This window comes from Triticum aestivum, chromosome 2A (genome assembly GCF_018294505.1).
Source record: "Triticum aestivum cultivar Chinese Spring chromosome 2A, IWGSC CS RefSeq v2.1, whole genome shotgun sequence".
Taxonomy (NCBI): domain Eukaryota; kingdom Viridiplantae; phylum Streptophyta; class Magnoliopsida; order Poales; family Poaceae; genus Triticum; species Triticum aestivum.
In genome coordinates this window covers 457,629,505-457,657,076 of record NC_057797.1, presented here as the reverse complement: position 1 = coordinate 457,657,076, position 27,572 = coordinate 457,629,505, and positions in this window count along the sequence as shown.

Here is a 27,572-nt window from a genome sequence, read left to right as displayed (position 1 = left end):
CCTCCGCCGCCCTCTTCCGCTTCCAAAGTCGAAAGAGAGCAGCGCTCCGCTCCCATCGCCGTCGCCACCACCAGCGCCGTCGATCTCCCCCATCGCCTCCGCCATGCCTCCGAAGTCCGGGAAGGGGAAGGCCACAAAGGCCGCGGCCGGGAAAGCTGTGAAGTCGACCGAAGCGCAGCGGCTTGAGGCACTGCGGAAGGAGCGGGCCACTTTTCCCCCCGAGCTCTCCGCGGAGGAGCTGAGGGAGTGGTACTATCTCTTCTGGTCGACGGAGACGCGGGCGCATCCGCGCACGAAGGTACTCTCCGCCGTTGCCTCGCAAGCAGCTCCAGTTGGCGGATATCCTTTCTTCACCGTGTTCTTCTACTGCGGGCTCTGCCCGCCATTCTCTGATTTCTTTTGCGACGTCATGAACACCTATGGACTCCACCTCCTTGACTTTACCCCCAACGCCGTCCTGACCATGCCAGTTTTCTCCCATCTATGCGAAAACTTTGTCGGAGTCCACCCCAACGTAGCTCTCTTCCGCCATTTCTTTATGCCTCGTGTTGAGAGAGGGGAACCTCTTGCCGGCGGGATCGCCTGGATCTCGCGGGCTGGCCAGAAGGAGACCTATCTGGAGGGGGAGCTCCGCAGCAAGTGGGACGAGTGGAGAGCTGATTGGTGCTGGGTTGTAGAAGAGAGCCCACAGCCGTTCACTGCCCTACGCCAAGCCCCAGCAGTGCGTGGCAATGACTGGAGCGCTCTGTCCGTGGACGATGACAAGCTGACGATCGCCATCACTCGGATCTTGCGCCTCAGGCTTGCCGGGCTGACTGTAGGAGCTGTTGGCGCAGATTTCCTTCGCCGGTGCATCGCCCCTCTGCAGGCGAGAGGGAGACCTGCCTGGGAATTTGGAGGCCCGGCAGATATCATGAGGTTGCGCCCAGGCCTCAACTTCAACTTCACCGTCATGGAGTTGGACGGGATACTCAAGGAGATATTCAAGGACGACCCACAGCATCCCGAGTGGTTCAGGTTGCCGGCAGGCGTCGTTCCTCTGTGCAACAACTCTTCGCGCGACCGCATCTGCGCCATGATGCCGTTGTGTGACTCGCACGGGATTGCTCCAACTTGGCGAGAGCCCGCCGGCGACGTCGTGCAGCAGTTCTTTGACAGCCTAGTGGAGGTGGCGGTCAATGATGACGAGAAGAAGCTCCTCACCCGCGACACCACTGAGCAAGAGATGGAGCGCATCACCACCAGGGCGGAAGAGGCGGCGGCAGCCGCGGCCGCGAGTGAATTCGGGTTCACCGTGGAGGAAGCGGACGCGGCGTTGGCGATGAGTATTGCCGAACGGGAGCAGCCCGAAGAGGAAGAAGAGCTCGCCGCGCCCGATGCCGAGTCGAACGAGCCCGCCGAGGGTGCGAGCGGCCCGCCATCTCCAAGGAGCTTGCCGCGAGCAGGGCCCGCAGCGCAGCCAAGAAGGCGCCTCCACAGGGTTGGCGACGTAGCAGGGCGGCAAGTGGGCCAACAGCCGCAGCGTCACACGACGCGCTCTACCGTGGCAAGTGCGGTTGCCGTGGGAGCGCCTCCTGTCGCAGCGACAACTGAAGCGGGGTCGTCTCGGGCTGACGCCGTAGCCCCCGCCAAGCGGCCAAGGGATCCCACCCCTCCACCTCGTCGTGCCGGGGATGGGCCGAACTTCGACCTCTCCACGCTCAGCTCCGACGAGGAGGATGAAGAAGAGTAAGATTCCCTTGTTGTTCTGGTAGTTCTTCAACTTGCTGATGTTACCTTGCATCTGATCTGACCCATCTTGGACTCTTCCTTTTCAGGAATCTGGCCCAGAGGGCGGCGAAGAGGGCCAAGGCTCAGGTGGTGGTCATCGAGGACGAGCCCACTGCGACGACAGGAGGCGCGCCCGAGACCGTCTTGCCGGATCCGGCCACCGCTTCACAGAGCAGCCCCCAGCGCAGCCCCCAGCGTGAGCATATGGTTTACTTTCTGCTTCTGGGTGCGCGTGGTTGCTCTTTTCCTTTGTTGACATCTGATCACTGGTTTGTTTGTGCAGGAGCAGAACAGCTTGATCAGGAGGGCGTGGTGATCTCCTCCGACTCGTCGTCTGCTTCGACTACGCCGCCAAGGGCGGACTCCCCGGCAAGGGAGCGTCCTCCGGTAAGGGAGGAGCCTCCGGCAAGGGACAACGCTAACGATCCGCCGGTGGTGGAGGTCACGACGGTAGATCCTAGCACAGGTAGCCCTTCTTGCCCGAAACCTTCCTTGTAGCCTTCTGCTGATTTCTCTTCTCGAACACTTGTTTGATTTCTCCTTCTTCTTTGGTCGTCAGACCCACCCTTCACGGATCCGATGGAGACCGAGGCGGGCGGCGAGGAAGAAGCGCGCGGCAATACTGATGATGTCGCGGCCACCGAAGAAGGAGCCGACGCTGACGTGCCCGCTGGCAAAGAGGCCGCCAAGACTGCTGCCGAAGAAGTTGGCGGGGGATCTGGCGATCGCAGTGACGGCCCTGAGGCCGCAGGAGCGTCGGGCGCTGCACCGACCGCCGATCCCTCCGCCGCTGCCGCAGCGTCAGGCTCCGAGGAGCCCCAGTCCGGCGCCTATCTGAAGGCTGGCGAGGGCATCTTCATCAAGCTCCCCTAGACGTCGAGCTCCAGGGCGCCGGTGGAAGGAGAAGCTCTGGATGGGGAGGTGCTTGCCTCCGCCGGGTTGTCGATCGCCGACTCGTCGGGAAGCAGCAGCGGCGAGCCTGAGGAGGAGCGGTTGCTACGGAGGCTGCTGGCGCTCTACCGCGCCCGCCAGGTCATGTTGGAGTCCCGGGAAGCACTTGTCGCGAGGGCGAGTGTGGACATAGAGAAGCGCGCGGAGGAGCTCCGGGGTCTTCGCCAAGAAACTCTCCGGGCCTTGGTGGAGGAGCGGGAGCAGCTTGGTGAGGAGCGGAAGGCCTTCCTCCTCGAGAAGGCCGAGGCTGAAGACCAGCAGCGGCTCACCGGCGAGAAGCTGTACGCGCGAGAAGGCGAGCTGACTCAGCGGAAAGTGAACCTCGACAGCCACGAAGAGGAGCTTGCCGCGCGCGAACGGGCACTTGGCGGGACGCTCCAAGAGGCAAAGGATACGGCTGCGGCTGCCGAGGCCGCCAAGAAAGACTTGGAGGCAAAGGTGGCGCAGCTAGAAACTGATCTGAAGGTTGGTGGCAAAGAGCTTGCCGCGCTCAAGCTAGAGCGCGAGAAGGACGCTCTTGCCCACGGTGAGTTGCAGGGCCAACTCTCCGAAAAGGGCAAAGAGCTGCGTGCCGCCAAGGATTCCATCGCTGATCTGGAGCTGAAGCTGGCCACCTTGACGGAGACGTTGGACAGCACCAGGAAACGGGAGGCAGACTTGAAGAAGGACATCGAGGCCAACGAGGCGCTGCTGGCGAGAGCCGTCGAAACCCAGAATCTCCTCAGAGATACCGTGGAGCTCTGGACGGAGGGTCTCGTGAATATTGCTGCAGTCATCGAAGAGGAGCTGGTGCATTTGGGGGCAAAAGGCTTCGGGTACTCCTCCCACGAGAACCTCCAACCCAGCGCCAAGCTCACTCTGTTCTTCAAAGGTGTGGCGGCGGCGCTCCAGCAACTCCGGGAACGGATCCCAAAGCAGTTGGCCGACGAGTCACGCTCGATTTGCGCCGGAGTTCTGGAGAAGGTGCTGGTGAAGGTGGCCTTCTGCAATCCGGGCCTCAACCTAACCAACGTCCTCAAGAAGCTGCCGGCGGACGCTGATCTTGACGCACTTAAGGCCCTCGTCGCACCCATTGTGGGCAGGGTGAACGAGGTCAAAAGGGTTGACGGCGGTCGCGTAGATTAGGCCGTTCGTTTTCTTCTTTTCTTGTCGTTGCCAGTCATGTCATGGGAACACTTTATTAGAGGCGCGACAAGTTATTTCTGTAATATAACTCTATCTTAGGCAAAAAATTGTTGTGTTACTTCCTTTACTCGACTCTTGGCCTTGTATGGATCTGCCCTACGCTTTCTAGGGATACCTGCCGGTGCGGACACACTTGCCGCGAGCACCGAGTGCGGAACTTCAGCAGCCTGCTGGCGGGGTCGCTATCGACAAGCAACCTTGTCGCAACTAGTTGCAGCTCTCTTAAGTTGTTGAGCGAACTCGAAACAAAGTAAGGGCGCTAGCAGCTCACTTAAGTTGCTGAGCGGACTCGAAGCAAAAGTAAGGGCGCTAGCAGCTCGCTTAAGTTGTTGAGCGGGCTCGAAACAAAATAAAGGCGCAACTAGCTACGAGTTGGTTCCTCCGCGCACGGGTTTTCCATACAAAGCACGGTCGTTCAAGGGAAATAACTCAAAAACTTAAAAAACTGATTGCTCAAGCTTTAGCAACTTAGCTTTTCTGTCGTCTGCTTTCCGGCAAGGAGAAACCTTCTTGAATGGCCTGGTCCACACCATTATCTTCTCCTTCCCCCCCGGTAAACCTTGTGGGCGAGGGAACCTTCCTTCTTTTGAGAAAGAAACAGAGAAATAAAGTAATGATATGGAGCCTTGGGCTCGTTATTGCTTACCGGGTTCTAGTGCTGCACAAAGTGTCAGATAATATATGCGTAAAAGGATTATAGCATAAAAGAAAGCTGACAAGATGTGCGGGGCACATGAACTTTACTAGTGCACGGGGTCTGCGCTCGGCTCTGTACAAAGGATTACATGCAACAGCGGCAAGACTTGTACAGAAAGGTGGTTGCCGGACGGGGTCCGACAACCGCGCATTACGGGTAAAACTTACGAAGACGCTCGATGTTCCAGGAGTTGCTCACTGGAATGCCATCTTCGGTCTCAAGGCGGACAGCGCCGGGCTTAGTGACTTGTTTCACCCGATAAGGGCCTTCCCACTTCGGCGTCAACTTGCTGGAATTCTTGGCCGACTGAACACGCCGAAGAACAAGGTCGCCTTCCTCGAGACTCCTGGCATTGACTCTGCGGCTATAGTAGCGGCGCAGAGCTTGCTGGTAGCGAGCGGCTCGCACAGCAGCCTGGAGACGGTCTTCCTCAAGGAGCAGCGCGTCATCTTGCCGCAGCTGCTCTTGCTCGAGCTCATCATAAGCGAGCACTCGAGGTGACCCGTATACGAGTTCCATGGGGAGAACTGCCTCCGCTCCATAGACTAGAGCGAAGGGTGTCTGGCTGGTGGCTCGATTTGGCGTCGTCCTGATCGACCAAAGAACCACCAGCAGCTCCTCGATCCAGTTTCTTCCACACTTGTGCAGCCTGTCGAAAGTTCTTGTCTTGAGGCCTCGCAGCACTTCAGCGTTTGCTCTCTCCGCTTGACCGTTGCTTCTGGGATGAGCAACAGAAGCGAAGCAGACCTTGGCGCCAAGATCTTGGACGTACTGCATGAAGGTGCGGCTCGTAAACTGTGTGCCGTTGTCGGTGATGACCCTGTTAGGGATCCCGAAACGGCAAACAATCGACCTGAAGAACTTGACTGCTAACTGTGCTGTCACCTTCCTCAATGGTTCCACTTTCGGCCACTTTGTGAACTTGTCGATTGCAACGTACAAGAACTCAAAGCCCCCGACAGCTCGGGGGAAGGGGCCGAGGATGTCGAGCCCCCAGACCAAAAATGGCCAGGATAAAGGGATCGTCTGGAGAGCTTGAGCTGGCTGGTGTATCTGTTTGGAATGGAACTGGCACACTTCACACTTGGTTACTTGTGCAGTTGCATCCTGGAGGGCTGTCGGCCAGAAGAAGCCTTGTCGGAACGCTTTGCCGACAAGTGCTCTTGCGCCAATGTGGTGACCACATATGCCTCCATGTATCTCTGCCAACAGCTGTTGTCCATCTTCCCGGCGAATGCACTTTAATTTCACACTGTTGAGTCTTATTCTGTACAGTGTGCTGTCGACAAACTTGTACATACTTGACTGCCGGGCTACTTTTTCAGCTTCTTCTTGCTCTTCGGGAAGCTCTCATGTCTAAAGGAAACGGACAATTTGCTGCGCCCATGCTGGAGCTTGTGGCTCGACAACAAGGACTAAAGGCATATCTGTTGCTGCGGGAACATCCGCTTCTACGGCAAGAACCTGGGGTTCGGCCGGAGCGTGATATTCCTCGGCAAGCTTGCCGGAGTAGAACTTGCCGGGAGCGTTTGCTTCGACGGAACAAACCATAAGGTTTGCCGGAGCAGACTGCTCCTCAGCATCTTTGGTGTTGATCTTGGGGACTTTCTTGGCGGCGGCTTCGGGGAGCTCTGCCGGAAAGTAGTCACCGGAAACCAACTTCCTCTTTTTGCTTGGTCCAGTTGATGGTGTCACGGATGGTTGAGTCAGCTTGAGCAAAAAAATCCCTGGTTCCACAGGTAACTTTAGTGCTGCGCACTTTGACAGGCCGTCAGCAATATCGTTCTGAGCTCGTGGAACGTGTTCCATTTGCAGGCCGTCAAAGTGTGCTTCTAGCTTTCTCACTTCATCAACATAAGCTTCCATCAATGGACTCTGGTAGTTCTTGTTCGCTTGGCGGACGACAAGCTGTGAGTCACCCCTGATAATGAGCTTCTTGATCCCAAGGTCGGCTGCGATTCTGAGACCGGCAAGCAACCCTTCATACTCTGCAGTATTGTTGGTTGCTTGCTCTTTGGGAAAGTGCATCTGGACTATGTACTTGAGGTGCTCTCCGGTGGGTGCGATAAGCAACACGCCAGCACCGGCGCCTTGCAGCGAGAAGGCACCATCAAAGTACATCAGCCACTCTTTGCTTGACTCCTTGACGGGGATGCTCGCCTCTGGAATTTCTTCATCTGGAGTTGGCGTCCACTCTGCTATGAACTCTGCCAATGCCCTGCTTTGGATAGTTGCAGTGCTCTCAAACTTGAGGCCAAAGCTTGACAGTTCCAATACCCACTCGACAATCCTGCCTGTTGCTTCTGGATTCTGCAGTATCCTCTTCAGCGGAAAGCGAGTGACGACAGTGATCTCGTGTGCCTGGAAGTAATGGTGCAGTTTTCTCGAGGCCATGAGAAGGCCGAAAAGCAATTTTTGCACACCAGAGTACCTCGACCTAGCCCCCTGGAGAAGGGAGCTGACAAAGTAAACTGGTCGCTGCACCATCTTCTTCTGCACGTCCTTGCACATCTGCGCAGATCCATCTTTGTCGGGACCAGAGCTTGTCGGAGAAGCCCCCTGCTTGTCGCTGGATTCATTTGCCGCGGTTGCTGGCTCATCGTCCGCCTCCCTCTCCGCTACTAACGCAACACTAACCACTTGATTGGTTGCTGCTAGGTACAGCAGCAACTTCTCTTGTGGCTTAGGTGCGACAAGTATTGGAGTGGAGGACAGGTACCTCTTCAAGTCCTGCAGCGCAGCCTCCGCTTCCGGAGTCCATTTCACCGGACCTGCCTTTTTCAATATTCTGAAAAACGGCAGGGCGTGCTCAGCAGACTTAGAGATAAACCTGCTGAGAGCAGCCATGCAACCGGCAAGCCTTTGCACATCCTTGACGCGCTTCGGTGCTTCAATCTGCTCGATGGCCTTAATCTTGTCGGGGTTGGCTTCAATCCCCCGCTGAGACACAAAGAACCCGAGAAGCTTGCCGGAAGGGACTCCAAACACGCACTTCTCGGGGTTGAGCCTGAGGTTGATCTTGCGCAGATTTGCAAAAGTTTCTTCTACATCTTGGATCAGGGTAGCCTTGTCCTTGCTCTTGACCACTATATCATCCATGTAGGCTTCCACATTTCTGTGTATCTGTGGCTCAAAAGCGACATGGACTACTCTTGCAAATGTTGAACCAGCATTCTTCAACCCAAAGGGCATTCGTACAAAACAGTATGTGCCACAAGGGGTGATAAATGCGGTTTTCTCCTCATCCTATTTTGCCATGAAGATTTGATGGTATCCAGAATACGCATCAAGAAATGAAAGCAAATCACATCCAGCTGTGGAGTCAACAATATGGTCAATGCGCGGCAAGGGAAATGGGTCTTTGGGACAAGCTTTATTGACATCAGTGAAGTCTATACAAAGCCTCCACTTCCCGCTCGCCTTGCGCACGACTACAGGATTGGCCAACCACGTGGGATGGAGCACTCCTCTGACAAGGCCTGCTGCTTCCAATTTCCTGATCTCTTCTGCAATGAACTCTTGGCGCTCCACTGCCTGCTTCCTGACTCTCTGCTTGACGGGCCGCGCATGAGGACAGACGGCAAGGTGGTGCTCGATTACTTTCCTGGGAACACCAGGGATATCTGACGGTTGCCATGCAAACACGTCGACATTCGCCCGCAGGAAAGCAATGAGCGCGCTTTCCTATTTGGGGTCAAGCGTGGCCCTGATGGTGAAGGTACCACCAGTGCCGTCCTCCTTGGCGGACACCTTCTTGGTCTCGGGTGGAGCTGCCATCGTCTTCTTGCACTTGCCGGTGGAGCTCGATGGTGCGACCTCGACGGTAGCGCAGCACTCCGAAGAGGTGCGCTTGCCGGAGTGGGCATCAGAGCTCTTGCCGGACTTGGCCTTCTTCTTCCCCCCGGGAGCTTCAGCGGCAAGTGTGTGGTGATCGGCTGCGGCTGCTGCTTCTCGGTAGATCTTGTCGGCGCAGATAAGGGCATCCTTCTTGTCGCCGGGGACATAGATGACACTTATCGGGCCTGGCATTTTGAGCACGTTGTATGCATAGTGAGAGGCTGCCATAAACTTGGCGAGCGCTGGACGGCCAAGGATCCCATTGTAGGGCAATGGAAAATCGGCAACGTCAAATGTGACCCTCTCAGTTCTGAAATTCAGCTCGCTGCCAAATGTGACCAGCAGCGTGATCTTCCCTTTCGGCTTGCTCCTTCCCGGGTTGATTCCTTGGAATGTGCCGGTCTCTTCGAGCTCGCTGTCGGGGATCTGGAGTTTGTGAAGGACCGCGGAGGAGATGAGGTTCAAGCCGGCCCCGCTATCAACTAGCATCTTTGTGACCTTGAGGTTGCGGATAGTTGGTGAAACCAACATCGGCAAGCACCCGACCGCAGTTATGCGATCAGGGTGATCTCCAATGTCGAAGATGATAGGCGTGCTGGACCATTTCAGGGGTTTGCGTGACTCTATGGATGGCTCTGCTACATTCACTTCCCGCATCCACTGCTTGAGCTGGCGGTGCGAAGTATGCAGAAAGGCGCCACCGTCAACGCACAGGACCTCTGTGGCTTTCTGAAATTCCCGCTCATCGGCCTCATCATCATCCACGTCTTCGTCATCGTCGTCATCTTCATCCTTGTCGCGGCCGCGGGGAGGTCTGTCTCCTTGCCGCTGCTTGGCCTTGCCGCGGCGTCCTCCCCGGCCGGGGCGTTTCTTGCCGGATCCACTAGTTCCTTCCTGGGCCTTCTCTTTGTCGCGTCGCTCGTATTCAGCTTTCTGCTGCTCAGCAAGCTGTTCGACCTTCTTGCAGTTCTGGAGATCGTGACCCTTGGTGCGGTGAATCTTGCAATACTGCCTGCCGGAGCTGTCCTGCTTGTCGGCGGCCGCCACTGGATGGGCCTCCTTGTCGGAGCCACCAGCCTTAGCTTCCTTGGCGCCACCTCCGTTGCCGGTCTGCTCGACAGCCAGCACTTCCTTACCCTTATTCCTTTTGTTGTTCCGCCGCCGGCCTTTCCTTGCCGGGGCGGGATCCTCACTGTCAGATCCTCCTGCTCCTGTACTCTCTTCGGGGAGCCTCCTCCCCTCTTCAGCGCGTGCACACTTGTCAGCCAAGGCGTAAAGCTCGTTGATGTCTCTGATCTTACACATCGCCATCTCCTCCCTCATCCTTCGGTTTCGCACGTTCTGATGGAACGCGCTGATGATCACGGCGGGGTGGACGTCTGGGATGTTGTGTTGTACGCGGCTGAATCTCTGAATGTACTTGTGCAATGGCTCTCCTTCCTTCTGGGCGAGCAGATGAAGATCGCTCTCTTGGCCATGTGGCTTGTGGCCGCCTGTAAAGGCGCCGACAAACTGATGGCACAGATCAGCCCAGGTGGATATGGAGTTGTCCGGCAAGTGCATGAGCCAGGATCTGACATTGGGTTTGAGCACCAGCGGGAAGTAGTTGGCAAGAATCTTGTCATCTCGCCCCCCGGCAGCCTGCACCGCAATGGTGTAGATGCTGAGGAACTCTGACGGATGCGTCTTGCCGTCGTACTTCTCCGGCACGTCTGGCTTGAAATTCTTTGTGCTGGGCCACTGGACTTGCCGCAGCTCACGGGTGAACGCAGGACAACCTACCGCGTATGGCAGATCGCCTAGTTCCCCTGGCGCATGCATGTCAACAGAGAGCCCAGCGCGCTTGTCGGATTGACGTCGCGCTTCTCTTCGGCGCTCGATGCGGGTTCGGGCGTCTTCTTGTTGTCGTTCATGGAGAACTTGGCGCTGGTCGCGACGGACTCGTGGGTCCGACGACGCGGTGGAGCCGCTGTTGGGGTGGACCCGGCGAGTTGGCGATTTTGGCCTTCGTAGTGGGGAGTGCATGGAAGTCGCACCTCCCTCAGTCTTGTTGCCATCGGCTCACGTCCGGCTGTCCTGCCGCGGCAGCGAGGTGCTTGGTCGCCGCGCAATGTCGCCGTTGGCGAAGCCGATGAGGCTCTGGATAGTGGCCCTCCATTCGTCGGTCTTGTCCGCCGTCGGAGGATAGTCCAGGAGCAGTTGGGCCCGCGCCAAGGCTTCTGCTGGAGTGGTGGGCGGCGGAGGTGAACGGCGCGAGGAGAGGGGCGTGCTCAGACTCCTAACCAAGTTAGAAGGAGCAGCGTCCCGTCCCGGCGACCGCAGCTCGCTGGGGCCAGCATGCTGGCGTGCATGCTGGTCTTGAACGCCACGCGAACCACCAGCTTGATCTTGGGTCAGCGGACGTATAGTGCTGCGAACGCTATGACGCTGTTGGTCCCGCGCCTCCTGAGAGGGGCGCGGTGCTCGCATGGACGCCGAGGTCTATGCCGCCTTGTCCTTGGACTTGGCAGCGCTGTGGGCACCCTCGTCGACGCCCATTCCTCCGCCGGTGTCCACTCCACCACCCGTTTGCTCCGGAGGCAGTGGAAGCGACGCAAACGGGACAGCTGTCTCCGAACCCTTCTTCTTCGGTGGCATGTCGATGAAGATGACGAAGATTTAGCTTGCGCGCACGCCGGATCGGGTTCGCACAATCTCGACGCCCCCCTACCTAGCGCGCCAGAGATGTCGGGGGGTGCTGATTCCACCAACACTTATGGGGACAGGGCCCCTTTCGGTTCGGTGGGAGGCGGAGAGCACACAAAGAGCGGATCGAGGCGGTGCACGCGGGGATTTTACCCAGCTTCGGGCCGCACGGATGCATAAAACCCTACTGCTGCTTGTTTGTGTGTATTGAATCTTTGCTCAGGAGCGATCGACGCTACCAGACTGAGCGTGGGAGTGTTTCTGGTATCTCCCATGTGCCGAACTGGCCGAAAACCTCCTCTACGTTGCGCTTGGGCCTCCTTTTATACTTTCAAGGGGTTACCCACAGGTGGCAACGTAGACTAGAAGGGTAAAAATGAAAAAGGATGCGGTAGGCGCAGCTACCACTACTGTGGATACAGTGCACCCTACCTAACTCTAACGGCAGGGGACAAGGGCATTAAATGCCTGTCTGAGTCTCCTAAACAGTGCAAAAGGTGACCGTTAGGAGCGCCACCGTTTGCCACGATGGGCTTCTCTTCATCTCCGCTTGCCACCACGTAGCCCTAGCTGCACGGCCTCCTGCCACGTGTGCTTGGGAGAGTCCCAGAGCGACACGTTAGCAGGTGTGCTGGAGCGCGGGCACAAACTGGGGGTTTCCCGCGGCAAGCTCCTTGCCGCGGCCGTCGTCTTGTCGCGTCCGGAAGCTTGTCGCTCACCGGATCTTGCCGGGACGCAGGGCGCATCGCGGCAAGCTTTCTTGGTATGCCTTGAGTATTCTTCCCGGCAAGCTCCTCTTGACGGGGTCTTGTCTCTTCCCGGCAAGATCCTCTTGCCGGGGCCTTGTTTGGCCTTCCCGGCAGGCTCCTCTTGCCGGGGCCTTGGTTTGAGTACTTTGTTCTTGAATGGTCTTCAAGGGATCCGCGGAGGGTCTTGGCGGTCACCCGGCAAGCCTTGCCGCGGGGTGCTGCAACTGCCCGTGCACGAGTTCGGGATACTAGGGTACCCCTACTCTAGTACACCGACAACCGCCGGAATGATAAACTTTCATGACACTTGTCTTGGAGTGTATCAAGATAATATGAGGTAGTTGGGCGAACGCCACAGAAGGAGAGGCTATCCTCGCCGGAAGCATCACCAGTGCGACACCTCATGACGCATTTCATGGATTTGTCCTAGTCCGTCAGAGTTAGGTATTTAGCACTGTAGCCACTTTTTACCTTGTGTAAATATTGTTACCTAGATACTCCGATGTCACATCAAGTATCCGTGGGCATGATTATACGATATGCATCACACAATCTCGGATTCATCTATTCAACCAACACATAGGACCTCAAAGAGTGCCCCAAAGTTTCTACCGGAGAATCACGACGACAACGTGTGCCAACCCCTATGCATAGGTTCATGGGCGGAACCCGCAAGTTGATCACCAAAGCATACATCAAGTGAATCATGTGGTATCCCATTGTCACCACAGATACGCACGGCAAGACATACATCAAGTGTTCTCAAATCTTTAAAGACTCAATCTGATAAGATAACTTCAAAGGGGAAACTCAATTCATTACAAGAGAGTAGAGGGGGGGAGAAAACATCATAGGATCCAACTATAATAGCAAAGCTCGTGATACATCAAGATCGTATCACCTCAAGAACACGAGAGAGAGAGAGAGATCAAACACATAGCTACTGGTACATACCCTCAGCCCCGAGGGAGAACTACTCCCTCCTCGTCATGGAGAGCGTCGGGATGATGAAGATGGCCACCGGAGAAGGATTGCCCCCTCCGGTAGGGTGCCGGAACAGGTCTAGATTGGTTTTCGGTGGCTACGGAGGCTTCTGGCGGCGGAACTCCCGATCTATTGTCCGTTCTGGAAGTTTTAGGATACATAGGTGTATATGGGTGAAAGAAACACGTCGGTGGACCGAAGGGGGGGCCACGAGGCAGGGGGCGCGCCCTAGGGGGGTGGGCGCACCCCCCACCCTCGTGGGCACCTCCCTTCTTTCCTGACATGCACTCCAAGCTTTTCCGGTAGCTTTCCTTCCAATAATAACTCCTCCAGTTGATTTCGTTCAGTTTCGACTCCGTTTGATATTCCTTTTCTTCGAAACACTGAAATAGGCAAAAAACAGAAAATCTGGGTTGGGCCTCCGGTTAATAGGTTAGTCCAAAAAATAATATAAAAGTGGATAATAAAGCCCAATATTGCCCAAAACAGTAGATAACATAGCATGGAGCAATCAAAAATTATGGATACGTTGGAGACGTATCAATGCCCTGTCACAAAAAGGCTTGGGCCAAGTGTGACGCCTCGATTTGACCATGCACTAATCATACACGCAAATGTGTACGATCAAGATCAGGGACTCACAGGAAGATATCACAAGACAACTCTAGACACAAATAAAATAATACAAGCTTCATATTACAAGCCAGGGGGCCTCGAGGGCTCGAATACAAGCTCGATACACAAGCGTCAACAGAAGCAACAATATCTAAGTACAGACATAGTTAAACGAGGATGCCTTTAGAAGGCTAACACAAAAGCAACATGATCGAAGAGGCAAGGCCTCCTGCCTGGGACCTCCTAACTACTCCTGGTCGTCGGCGGTCTCAACGAAGTAGTATCCGTCGATGGTGGCATCTGGCTCCAGGGATCCACCATCTGGTTGCAACAACCAGAAAGAAGGAACAAAGGGGAAAAGGGGGTAGCAAAGCAACCGTGAGTACTCATCCAAAGTACTCGCAAGCATTAGATCTGTACTAAGTATGCATTGGCATCAAATGGAAGGGTTGCATCTGTGAACTGAACTGCGGAATGCCAGAATAGAGGGGAAGGCCTAGCCTATCGAAGACTAGCTTCTTCAAGCAACTCCAAGAATCTTGCAACATGTAGAAGAGTAAAGAATAACAGTATATAATTAACAAGCATGTTGTAACATTAATGCACAGAGATCCTTCCCCGACTCCCTGCGAGAAAGCAATCCCGGGCCATGATACGTCTCCGTCGTATCTACTTTTCCAAACATGTTTGCCCTTGTTTTGGACTCTAACTTGCATGATTTGAATGGAACTAACCCGGACTGACGTTGTTTTCAGCAGAATTGCCATGGTGTTATTTTTGTGCAGAAATAGAAGTTCTCGAAATGACCTGAAAATCAACGGAGATTATTTTTGGAATATATAAAAAATACTTGAAGAAAGATCCACGTCAGGGGGCCCACACCCTGTCAACGAGGATGGGGGCACGCCCTACCTCCCTAGGCGCGCCCCTGCCTCATAGGCCCCCTGATACTCCACCGACGTCCACCTTGACTCCATATATTCACTTTCGGGAAGGAAAAAATCAGAGAGAAGGATTCATCACGTTTTACGATATGGAGCCCTCGCCAAGCCCTAAACTCTCTCGGGAGGGCTGATCTGGAGTCCGTTCTGGGCTCCGGAAAGGGGAATCCATCGCCATCATCATCATCAACCTTCCTCCATCACCAATTTCATGATGCTCACCACCATGCGTGAGTAATTCCATCGTTGGCTTGCTGTACGGTGATGGGTTGGATGAGATTTATCATGTAATCGAGTTAGTTTTGTTAGGGTTTGGTCCCTAGTATCCACTATGTTCTGAGATTGATGTTGCTATGACTTTGCTATGCTTAATGCTTGTCACTAGGGCCCGAGTGCCATGATTTCAGATATGAACCTATTATGTTTTCATCAATATATGAGAGTTCTTGATCCTATCTTGCAAGTCTATCATCACCTATTATGTGTTATGATCCGTTAACCCCGAAGTGACAATAATCGGAACCATTAATGGTGATGACCATAGTTTGAGGAGTTCATGTATTGACTATGTGTTAATGCTTTGGTCTGGTACTCTATTAAAAGGAGGCCTTAATATCCCTTAGTTTCCAATAGGACCCTGCTGCCACGGGAGGGTACGACAAAAGATGTCATGCAAGTTCTTTTCCATAAGCACGTATGACTATATTCGGAATACATGCCTACATTACATTGATGAACTGGAGCTAGTTCTGTCTCACCCTATGTTATAATTGTTGCATGATCGATCGCATCCGACATAATTCTCCATCACCGATCCAATGCCTACTTGCTTTTCATATATTGTTCTTCACTTATTTACTTTTCCGTTGCTACTGTTATAATCACTACAAAACCCAAAAATATTACTTTTGCTACCATTACCTTTTTCCACCGTTACCACTACTATCATATTACTTTGCTACTAAATACCTTTCTGCAGATATTAAGTTTCCAGGTGTGGTTGAATTGACAACTCAGCTGCTAATACTTGAGAATATTCTTTGGCTCCCCTTGTGTCGAATCAATAAATTTGGGTTGAATACTCTACCCTCGAAAACTGTTGCGATCCCCTATACTTGTGGGTTATCAAGCCACATATCTCAAGTATCCATTTTAAGTTGTGAAAGATCAGGATATAAGTCTGAACGTCCGTTACCGTGGACACGGCTATTAATAGATAATCTTCCCTGCAGGGGTGCACCATGTTTTCCAACATGCTTGATTACTCTGGCCGGACACACTTTTCTAGGTAAATGCCCGGCCTCGAAAGATCAACACGTCGTAGCCCTACTGTCGGTGTCAAAACCGGTGGATCTCGGGTAGGGGGTCCCGAACTGTGCGTCTAAGGCGGATGGTAATAGGAGGCAGGGGACACAATGTTTTACCCAGGTTCAGGCCCTCTTGATGGAGGTAAAACCCTACGTCCTGCTTGATTAATATTGATGATATGGGTAGTACAAGAGTAGATCTACCATGAGATCGGAGAGGCTAAACCCTAGAAGCTAGCCTATGGTATGATTGTATGTTGTTCTACGGACTAAAACCCTCCGGTTTATATAGACACCAGAGGGGCTAGGGTTTACACAAGGTCGGTTACAAAGGAGGAGATATACATATCCGTATTGCCTAGCTTGCCTTCCACGCCAAGTAGAGTCCCATCCGGACACGAGATGAAGTCTTCAATCTTGTATCTTCATAATCCAATAGTCCGGCCGAAAGATATAGTCCGGCTGTCCGGAGACCCCCTAATCCAGGACTCCCTTAGTAGCCCCCGAACCAGGCTTCAATGACGACGAGTTCGGCGCGCAGTATTGTCTTCGGCATTGCAAGGCGGGTTCTTCTCCAATTTCCAAGTGTGTGTAAATAGTATCCGGCCCCATAAATGTCCTCTTGGCTTCTGCGCCTAATAAGGGCAATTTCTCGAACGAATACGAGGCGCCAGGGCATTTTTACATTCGCCTCCCTAGCCAAATAAATAAATTGTCTATTAAAGGGATTGGGATTCTTAGATCCGATCCACACCATCCTCCCCTCAGCGAGAATCCATCAAAGCGCGTTTCGGAAAGATCCATTCCAGCATGGCCAACCTCCACAGCTCCTCCTCCCGCCCCCGTAGCCCTAAGCTTGGTGATTGGGAGAGGTGTTCAGTTCCACATATTTGATTGGTCGAACTGCAGACCAAAGGATTTCTTCCTCCGGCATACATGGTGCCCGTTCGAGCCGGGCTCGCCACCTACAATAGCGGGGAGCAAGTGGAGAACTTTCCCTGTCCCTCCATGGGGGAACGGGTTTACCTTGTTCCTTACTTACTAAGGGGACTCGGATTTCCAATTCAGCCATTCCTCCGTGGGCTCCTGGAGTTCTACGGCCTCCAACTACACAATCTCACCCCTGCCTCCATCCTACACATCGCCGGCTATGTTGCTCTCTGCGAGTTGTTCCTGGGCTGCGAGGCTCACTTCGAGCTGTGGAAAAGGCTATTTTGCCTTGTCCCTCGCACACAGAGGGAATCACTTTATCAAGTGGGCGGAGCCGAAGTATGGCGTATCGCCGATACCGGATATCTGTCCGGTACCCCGAAGAAGCCGTACGAAGACTGGCCTTCAGAATGGTTTTATATGGAGGACGTCCCCCTTCCAGACCCTGCTCGGCAAGGTCTTCTTGAGTTCAACAATGCTCCTCTGAAGAAGCGCCGAAGTTGGCGCCCACGGAGGCCCCAGGTGGAAGACGACAGAGAAGTCCTCTATCTGATGAATCGGATTAAGGCACTGGTTCAGTCAGGTTTGACAATAACCAAAGTTATGTCGATTTGCATAATGCGGGGAGTGCAACCACTTCAATATCGTGGGAATCCCCTATGGTGTTTCAACAGGGAGGATGACGCCACCCGCTACGGGCGTAAGGGTCCGGGCGATGCTGCCGCATTAGCCAAAATGTTGTCCGAACTGTTCAAGGGAGAGGAGGAGTTGTTCACCCGCATCAAGCCATGGGACGGATTTTCCATGTACAATCCTCCAAGCTGGGTAAGCTATATCCCCTTACTTCCATCTTCCCGTGTTTTTCGTTGTAAGTATTCACCTTGCCAATTTACGGCAGGAACTATGAAAGGCCATAAAGGAGGTCTGCAGCCCTTCTCCACAACCGGAGGATCCAGACCGGGCCCTCGACTCCGGACTCGAAGAAGATCCGGTTATCTCTGTGGAGCTGATAAACCGGCAGTTCTATTAGTTAAGCTGCGACGATGCCATGGTGGCCATTACGGTCGACTATCCCGGACTGCTCCCTGCATCGCACGTAAGAAAAACCGAAAAGTCCCAACTCAAAAAAGTAGGATCCCCTTTTAGACACTTCACCCGCCATATTCACATGGCCTTTTTACAGGGAAGGCATTCAGGACGCCCTGCAGCAACGCGCCAACAGGAGGCGCCGAGGCTAGGTAGGCCAAAAAGGAAGGCGGTTAGGACAGAGACGCCAGCGCAGAGCTACAACAAACCCCGCTCCGTGGTTGTCGTCTTTCTCAAAATATAATGACGCCTGTGTTTCTTTAACAGAAAAACGCTCGCCAGAATATGTCCAGCGATGTCGCCGATCACGCTTCCACCAGTCGGGCACTAGGACCGGACACGGAGGCAGAAGCCGATATGGGGCAGGCGCTGGATAATCCTCCTACAGAGGATGCAGATAGGTTATCTGCTACAAACTCAGAAGTGGAAAGTGCCATGAATCATAGGCGCTGCCGGGCCGTACTCCGTGACACTTGTTTCTCACCAGAGGCGTTTGATGCCTTTAATTCTGGAGAGGCGTACCTCCGTGCCGCTCAAGATGGTCTAGCCAGAGCCACGGATCAGTATGTAAAGGATGTACGGGTGAGTGAATCTGACGATTTGTATGTATCAGTAGCCCCTGATACTTGAAACAGTTAGCCGAACTGATTTAAGGATCATCTTTATTGTGCAGGTTCTTACAGAGAAGAATACTAGGCTATCCCAGGAGCTGGAGGAATGCAAGACCCAACTGCGGGCCGCTATTGCCGCATTACAGGAACAGAAAAAACCTCCCGCTGGTAACATTTTAAAGAATGATGGTTACCATATAGTGCGCAGCATGGCTGCAGATATAACAATAGATTTTGCAGATGAATCTGGAGAAAATCCGGGGGACCAGCATGTTATGCGGCAGCTAGAAGCTAGCAAACGCGTGCTGACTGAGGTTAGGCGGGAGAAAAACAATCTCCAAGACGCCAATATAAGGCTGAACGTGGAACTAAAAGACGTTCGGGGCCAGCTTGCAGACTCCGAGAAGGAGAATAAGAGGCTTCGACGTGGCATTTTTAGTAAGTGCTTGAACAAATCCTTTAAAGGTATTCGGCGAAGAAGCCGACTAACAGCGTTATGTCTGTAGGTATGCTGACAGGTCGTCCCGCGGAGGAAATGCCTGGGTCTGCGGGTGATCTTCTGTCCGAGCTGCCAGATCTGCACGAACAAGTTCGGAAGGTGATGCAGGGTGTTGCCCAAGCGTTGTGGCCGTCCGTCTCCCTGCCAGAGGGTGTTGCGGAGCTTGCGGAGAAGCTCAAAGGAGCGCAGCGGTGCTTCCGATTATGGAAGATATCAGCCTGCCGACAGGGTGCCAGAGAAGCCTGGGCCATGGTGAAGATGCGGTATACCAAAATAGACCCAAATCACATGGCCGAGGTCGGACCTGTGGGGCCCGACGGAAAAGAGATTCCCGTTAGCTTAGTTTATGGGCAAGTAGAATTAGCCGCAAAGTATTCTGAAAGTGCGTTATATCGACTAGAGGGGGGTGAATAGGCGATTTTTATGAAAGTCTTCAAAACGTGGAAGTTATGAAGACAAACGATAGAAATAAACCTATTACCCTGGAGTGGAAGGTAGACTACACTAGGCAAGCCATAGTCAAGTATTCAATAGAGTGAAAGCACAATGACTAATAGCAGCAATGTAGTAAGGATCAGGTAGGAAGATATTGTGAAGCCACACAGAACACGCAGTCACTCAGTGAAGACAAAAGATAGTGCAAACATACAATGACTTCACAAGGAGTAACAGTAAGTAAAGGGAAGGGAAGATGAAACCAGTGACTCGCTGAAGACAATGATTTGTTGGACCAGTTCCAGTTGATGTGACAACTGTACGTCTGGTTAGGGCGGCTAGGTATTTAAACCTTAGGACACACAGTCCGGACACCCAGTCCTGAACACGCAGCTCAGGACACCCAGTCCTCACTGTATTCCCCTTGAGCTAAGGTCACACAGACCTCGCCCAATCACTCTGGTAAGTCTTCAAGGTAGACTCCCAAACCTCCACAGACTTCGTTCACCGGCAATCCACAATGTCTCTTGGATGCTCAAAACGCGACGCCTAACCGGCTGGAGGATGCACAGTCCTCAAGTGTAATAAGTCTTCAGATCACACAGACAAGAAGACTTAAGTGATGCCTAATTCTCTTTGGCTCTGGGTGGTTAGGGTTTTATCCTCGCAAGGAATTCTCTCTCAAAGGCTTCGAGGTGGGTTGCTCTCAAACGACAAAAGTCGTACTCTGAATCTGAGCAGCCAACCGTTTATGGTTGTAGGGGGTGGGCTATTTATAGCCACTTGGCAACCCGACCTGATTTGTCCGAAATGACCCTGGGTCACTAAGGAACTGACACGTGTTCCAACGGTCAGATGTCAAACTCACACGGCAACTTTACTTGGGCTTCAAGCAAAGCTGACTTGCCCGACTCTGGACAAGATTCGCTCTCAAAGTCTTCACTCGAAGACATAGGTTTTGTTTAAGCATCACTCCAGTCATTCTGACTGGTTCTCTTGGACCCCACTTAACAGTACGGTGGTTCCTATGACTCAACACAGAAGAAAGAGAACTACGAAAGATCTAAGTCTTCGAGCTCCATAGGCTTCATGTGGTGTCTTCTCTTGTCATAGTCTTCAATGTGAATATCTTCATATACCACCTTTGATTTCAATGTCTTCATACATTTTTAGGGGTCATCTCTGGTAGGAAAACCGAATCAATGAGGGACTTCTACCTGTGTTATCCTGCAATTCTCACAAACACATTACTCCCTCAACTAGGTTTGTCGTCAATACTCCAAAACCAACTAAGGGTGGCACTAGATGCACTTACAATCTCCCCCTTTTTGGTGATTGATGACAAACTAGTTGAAGTTTTCAACGGGGAATATAATCTGTGAAATTGTAAAGGATAAGGAATTGTCTTCATAAGTTGCAAGGGCTCCCCCTGAAGATGTGCATATAAGTAATTTGCTTTTGGAATGCAAATGCACATGGCAGGTTGTACTTGTGGAGATCCACTTCAACTTATGATGACAATCCACTATGCATGTGAAAGTATATGAAGATAATGACATGCATAATGGAAAATGGACGTCTGCAGAATGATCTAAGTGCGGAATTTATCGTCGCAACACAAGGTGGCAGATAAGTAGCAGACGACCATCAAGTTTAAGTGTTACAACTCAAAGAACCAAATGTAGCAAAACGAGAGTTGTAAGCACGAAGCAAAATATAAAGCACCCGCCCATATGGACCCGCTTGAAGACTATCAACCTCATATGCGTCTCCCCCTTTTGTCAGTAAGGACCAAAAAGGTTTGAAGACATAGAGCATCTACTCGTTCCCATGAGGAGTAGGTGAAGAAGCAGGGTCGTTGGTGGTGTTTGGCGGTGCTGAAGAGCTTGGAGCAGAGTCGAAGCATGCTGAAGGAGGTGGCGGTGAAGTAGCATCGTCTTCATCCTCGATCACTCTGGCGTTCACAGTTGCAGCAGAGGAAGAAAACTCAGAGTCTTCAAGGGATGGAGTTCGTCGCAGCACTGCCCTTCGAGGAGGTGTGGAGTCAAACTTGAATCGCTTAGTGAAGCCATCCTCTTGAAGATCATCTTCAGAACACATCAGTGTTAGCCCTTTCCATGTGCGGCGAGAGGTTTCATGGGCAACAAAAGCATTCTGGGTGGCAAGATTGTGAATGCGATTAACATCCACCAAGAGGCTTTGCATCTGACGCTTCAGCCAGTCATGATGCCTATCCCGTTTCTGATGAAGAGCCACAAGAAGCTCTCGGTTATTGAGAACACGAGTGCGCTTCTTGGGTCGTGGAGCAGTTGTACTGTCAGTGGCTTCAGTGAGAGCAGGATGCGGTGCACGTGTAGTGCCAGCCAAAGGATACACACAAGCGACTGCTTCAACTCCTTCAATGTTCTGAGAAAAACTTTGATGCTCTGCATTCTGAAGACTTAGGGGTTCCTTGGCAGGCTCAGGATAGATGGCTTCAATCGACATATCCACATCAGGCAGAAAAATCCGATGATTGCGAGCAGATGGCTGATATGAGATAGTGCAGTGAAGTTTGATCGGCGTAGAACTTCAAGACAAACAGATCAGAGCCTGATGCAGCAAGTTGGCGAATGAAGAAGTCATGTGCATTGAAGCATTTTCCATGAAGAATATAGAAGACCAAAGTCTTCATTGCACCTTCAAGCTTGGCATGTGAAGAGTGCTCTGTGATGGGCCAGAGAGTTTGCCTTATGATGTGATAAATAGTCCTTGGCAGATACTCTAGGTCTTCAACAAAGAACTCTTTGGGATATACAACATCTTGAGGTAATGGCTTCATCATACTGAGCATCTGACTCATGTTAGGTTCAGGCTTCTGAAAGATGCTCTCCACAGCTTCACTGTGAAGTTGACAGCCAGATTCGTAGAGATCTCCAGGAGTGGGCAGACCAGTGAGCTCAATGATGTCAAAGGCTTTGGCTTCGTGATGAACGTTTCCTATCATCCACTCCAGGACCCAAGTCTTCGGATCTCTGTTATACCCGCGGATGTGAAGTGTGGCACAGAATTGGAGCAGCAACTCTTCATTCCAATGCTCTTGGTCAGTGACGAATGGCAGCAATCTAACTTCTTTGAAGCAATCCAGAGCTTCTTCCAGACAGGGCAGACCAGCTATAGCTTCAATGTCAAGACGCTTGTGGGGGAAGATGCGACCTTGATTGTATAGAATGCAGGAGTAATAGCTTCGCTGCGGATAGCTCCAGAACCGATCAGATGATATCCTTTCCCTTGATTAGGGGTTCCTGGAGCTATTGAAGAATGTGTTGTCTGCTCTGAAGCCATTGATATTGAAGGATCCAGGTGCTGATGCAGGACCTGGGAACCTGGGCAATCTTGGGATTGGCTTCTATACCTGAGGCCTGTGCTCAACATGATAGTCGAACTGGGGACCGACAGCAGGTGCAGGAACAGAAGCAATGGGATCAGTGGCTTCGCTGACTTCTGATGCTTTTGTTGGGGAGGGCTCCACATTAGCTTCAGCCATGACAGCGTCAGTGGCTTCATTGGTGGTGGTGGTGGCAGCCTCAAGATTTTCAACCTCCACTTGACAAGCTGGAGGGTCGGTCACAATCACGTTCTCCTCGAGAACCGCTTCTTGGTGGGACAGGGGATTAGTAGCTTGTGGGACTTCTTCTTCATCGGCTGATGCAGCCGGAATGTCTTCAGCAGTTTCAGCTTCAGACACAGAGACTGGAGGCCTAGGTCCTTTGCGAAGCCTGCGCAACGCAGGCGACGCCTGTGTAGTTGGAGTTGGCTGGGCCTCAAAGTCTTCTTCCTCTTGTGGGCGATCAGCCCATGAAGCATCCTGAGCGATTGGCGTCAGAGGATGACCAATGCTGATGAGTTCGCTGTTCTCGAGCTGAGGAAGGACTGCACCATCTTCTACATGGTCATGTTGACCAATGTCTTTAGCAGCGATGGGATCAGCTGCTGGAAAGTCTTCAGCTTCATGAGCCTCTGTGAAAGCAGGCTCATGGATTTTCAGTTGGCGTTCAGCGTCAGGACGAACCATGGAAATGGGTTCAACAATCAAAGGCTCTGTGGGAGCAGCCCGATCTTTCTTGGTCTTCCTCTTCTTCTTGGAGGGGGCAATAGGAGAGGCTTCAGGATGTTTCCTCTTCCTGGCTTCAGCCTCAGCAGTCCTCGTCTTCTTGAGCTCTGAAGCGGTTGACCGGCCTTTTGGCTTTGAGCCAGTCATTCTAGTTGGGAAGACAATGGGATCTGCTTCCTACTTTGGTGCGTCAGGTTCAGCCGTAGCGGGCTTCTTCATCTTCTTTGCTGCCATCCTGGGGTCGATGCCAGGACGCCTAAGGGCCTTGCGCTTCTCAGCCTCATTGTAGGCCTGCACACATTTGTCAGCCAGAACCTTCATGCACTCACGAGAACCTTGAGCTTCTGCATGTTTCTTGAGAAAGGCTTCCTTGAGCTCGTGCAGCATAATCTTGAAGTTCTTCACGTCTTGTACGCTGAGCTTGGCCATATGCTTCTTGAACTGAGCCTTTTCATAGTCAATCTTTTGCTTCAGTTCAACAATGCGCTGGGCGATAGCTAACTCTGAAGCAATGGCGCCATGGAAGGCGACACTGAGGCCAATGGGTAGTTGCAGATCTTCGAAGCTGATGTTTGGCGTGTCAAACCATTCATCAATGAAGTTGTGGATGATTGTTACATCAAAGAGAGGCAGATCATTGAAGATTTCTGCTTCTTCTTTGCTCTTGATGAGTTGCTCAAGAGCGTCATCTGCAAGATCTTCATCACTTGATAGATCAATGGCATCATTGCGTAGAATGGCAGCAGCTGTTAGCTCTTGGCCGGTGTGTCGCAGAGGCATCTTGACCTTCTGGGGCTTGGAGATGCGTGATAAATCTTCGGACTGCACACTGTCTTCAGGAGGTGCAGTTGCTAGTGGCTTCGCCCGTGAGATTTTTGGTGAAGGGGCAGGCTTTGAAGCTTTAGGCTTCTTCAACTTCTTTGGCTTCGGCGCTGCAGGCGCTTCATCTGATTCAGCGTTAGCTGCAAGCTCATTCACTGCAGTCCCTTGAACCAAGATATGGGTGATGAGGCCTTCAAGGTTGTAGAAAGGACCAACGACATTGGGTTCTGCATCTCGTGTGCCATTAGCCCTTGGAGCCGAGGGACCAGGGTTGAAGTCTAGTCCCAATGTCTTCTTGTTTTGCTTCGCTGAGTTCTGGGCAAACTGGAAGTTGCGTTTGAACAGAATGTCATCACGACACCATAGTAGTGACGATGGGTGTGCATCAACAGGCTGTGGCCCACGGACCATGCAGGGATAGAAGCCTTGTTCAATGGCTTCATCTCTGGACCTGGGTTGAAGATTCTTGTATAGGATGTCTCCCCATGGTCTCTTGATGGCATTTTTTTCAGCATATTCCGGGGTTACAAATTGGTATTTGAACCATTGTTCTGCCCAATATCTTCGAATCCATTGGATTCGGGTCTTGCGCTGATTGTAATCCTCTTCAGGATCTGTCTTGTACAGTTCTGAGAGGTCATCTGGCAGATCTCTAGATGTTTCTCCACGATGCTTTCTGCCACCCTTCCTTGCTGATTTCTCTGAAGCCATGAACTTTAAACTGAAAGGCTTCAACACGTTCAAAGGCTTCAAAGATTTTCGCTTGCTGGATAAACATGAACTTGCTTCGGGTGAATTTATATGATGCTGTAAGAATTCTGCAAATGAATGCAGACTATGAGAACCAAGGGATTCTCCCACGGACTTGTACCTGTGACAGCATTAAGGTGCGAGGGAAGGGGAAGAGGTCATATGCATTCTCAGAAGATTTTGAATATAAATCATTTTAGAAGACATTGACCTCATCGTGCGAAGACATTCACTCATAGATAAGGAGTTGGTTCCAGATTTGTATGAATCCAGAGATCAGTACAAGTGAGGAATCTAACTACTTTGTGAAGCATAAGTGAATATACTAGGCATGTTATGAGATGCAGTATGAGAGAGATCTAACGTGTGTGAATAGAAACTGCTTGTGGTAGAAAGTGACAAAGCCATAGGATCAACGGTGCCGTAAAAAGGAAGTTTTATTTACCACACTAAGAACTGCTAGATGGAGTGGAAGATGAGGCCGAGCAGTTCGATCTTCCGTGCCCTAACTTAGCGACGGAGGACACCTACGACGACGGCGGAGAGGACGATGTCTGCGATCGGCGTGAAGACGGCGTCGGAGAGGTTGCGGCAGCGAAGCGCTTCGTCGCCGGCATCGTCGAGGGCTAGCGGTGGCGCTAGGGTTCGTGCGAGAGTGGAAGAAGAGATAATGACCACCGTGAAGTGTGTATTTATAGGTACAGGGGCGGCACCGCGTTATTACATAGGTGCCCCTAGCGATTCGCATCTGAGAAACATGTGGCCATCATGTAGAATTTTGTGGTTTGTTCCACGTCCCACGCACACCTGGATTGTCGGGTGGTCGTTCCTACTTCTCCGAGTTTCATGTGGAGGAATGAGCATTGAAAGTGGACTTAAGGTTTGTCTTTATATCTTCTGCTGACAAGGACGCAGAGAAGACATTCGACAGTTTCAATAGATTGCATATGATTTGGAGAGATAGAGTTTGAGATAGATAGCATAGAGAGGTTAGGGTCCTATCACATTCACTTAGTTCAAAAGATTCAACAAGAAGACATAGCTATAAATGAATGCTACAGAGGACAGAACACTAGTATATATATATATAATCAACATAGTGAAGATAATCATGAAGACATGTTGAGATTGAAGCCAAACCAAATGTGAAGACATAGCAAGGTAACGCCATGAGTGAAACACTTCAAAATAGAACATTTGGTGGTGGCGTTACCCACCGTATAGGAACTATCAGACCCAAACACGGCGCACAATTATCGTGGCGCTCCGAAGTCAAATTCCAAATTAATGTATCCACACTTAGAATGTATGTCTTCATTGATTGAAGATATACTTTACTTCGTGTGTTGCACATCTAAGTCATGAATATGCATAAGGGTTAGGATGTGTGCCTGATCACAGGACATTTGAGGATTCCGGGATATTTAGCTCACACCGTAACTTGCAAAATCTCTTCTCATCCAAGGGCTTGGTGAAGATATCTGCCAATTGCTCTTCAGTGTTGACGTGTATGATATCAATATCTTCCTTCACAACATGATCTCTGAGAAAGTGATGACGAATTTCAATGTGCTTTGTCTTCGAGTGCTGAACTGGGTTGTTGGCAATCTTGATGGCGCTTTCCTTGTCGCAGTAGAGTGGCACTTGCTTCAGATGAATGCCATAGTCTTTGAGCATTTGCTTCATCCACAGAAGCTGAGCGCAGCAAGATCCAGCAACAATTTATTTAGATTCAGCAGTGGAGAGAGATACATAGTTCTTCTTCTTTGAAGACCAACATACAAGTGATCGTCCCAGAAAGTGACATGTGCCTGATGTAGACTTGCAATCAACTTTGTCACCAGCATAATCAACATCCGAGAATCCAACCAGATCAAACTCTGAGCCCTTTGGATACCATAATCTTAGAGTTGGGGTGTGAGCCAAATATCGAAGAATTCACTTCACAGCTAAGTGATGCGACTCCTTTGGTGCCGCTTGAAATCGAGCACACATGCAAACACTAAGCATAATATCTGGCCTAGATGCACATAGATAAAGTAAAGAACCAATCATGGAGCGGTATACCTTTTTATTGAACTGTAACACCCCGGATGTAACTTTCCCTATTTGTACTCCAACTCTTGCCGTTTCCGGCGTTAAGTTATATTTATTTTCTCGGGTTCGGGTCTTTATCTCCGTGTGTTGTTTTCGTTTTCATGCATCTCATATCATGTCATCATGTGCATTGCATTTGCATACGTGTTCGTCTCATGCGTTCGAGCATTTTCCCCGTTGTCCGTTTTGCATTCCGGCGCTTCGTTCTCCTCCGGTGGTCAATTCTAGCTTTCTTTCGTGTGTGGGGATTAAACATTTCCGGATTGGACCGAGACTTGCCAAGCGGCCTTGGTTTACTAACGGTAGACCACCTGTCAAGTTTCGTATCATTTGGACTTCGTTTGATACTCCAACGGTTAACCGAGGGACCGAAAAGGCCTTGTGTGTGTTGCAGCCCAACACCCCTCTAATTTGGCCCAAAACCCACCAAACTCTGCTCCATGTCCTAGAGCGTTCGATCACGATCGCGTGGCTGAAAACCGCACCTCATTTGGACTCTCCTAGCTCCACTTATGCCTATATATACAC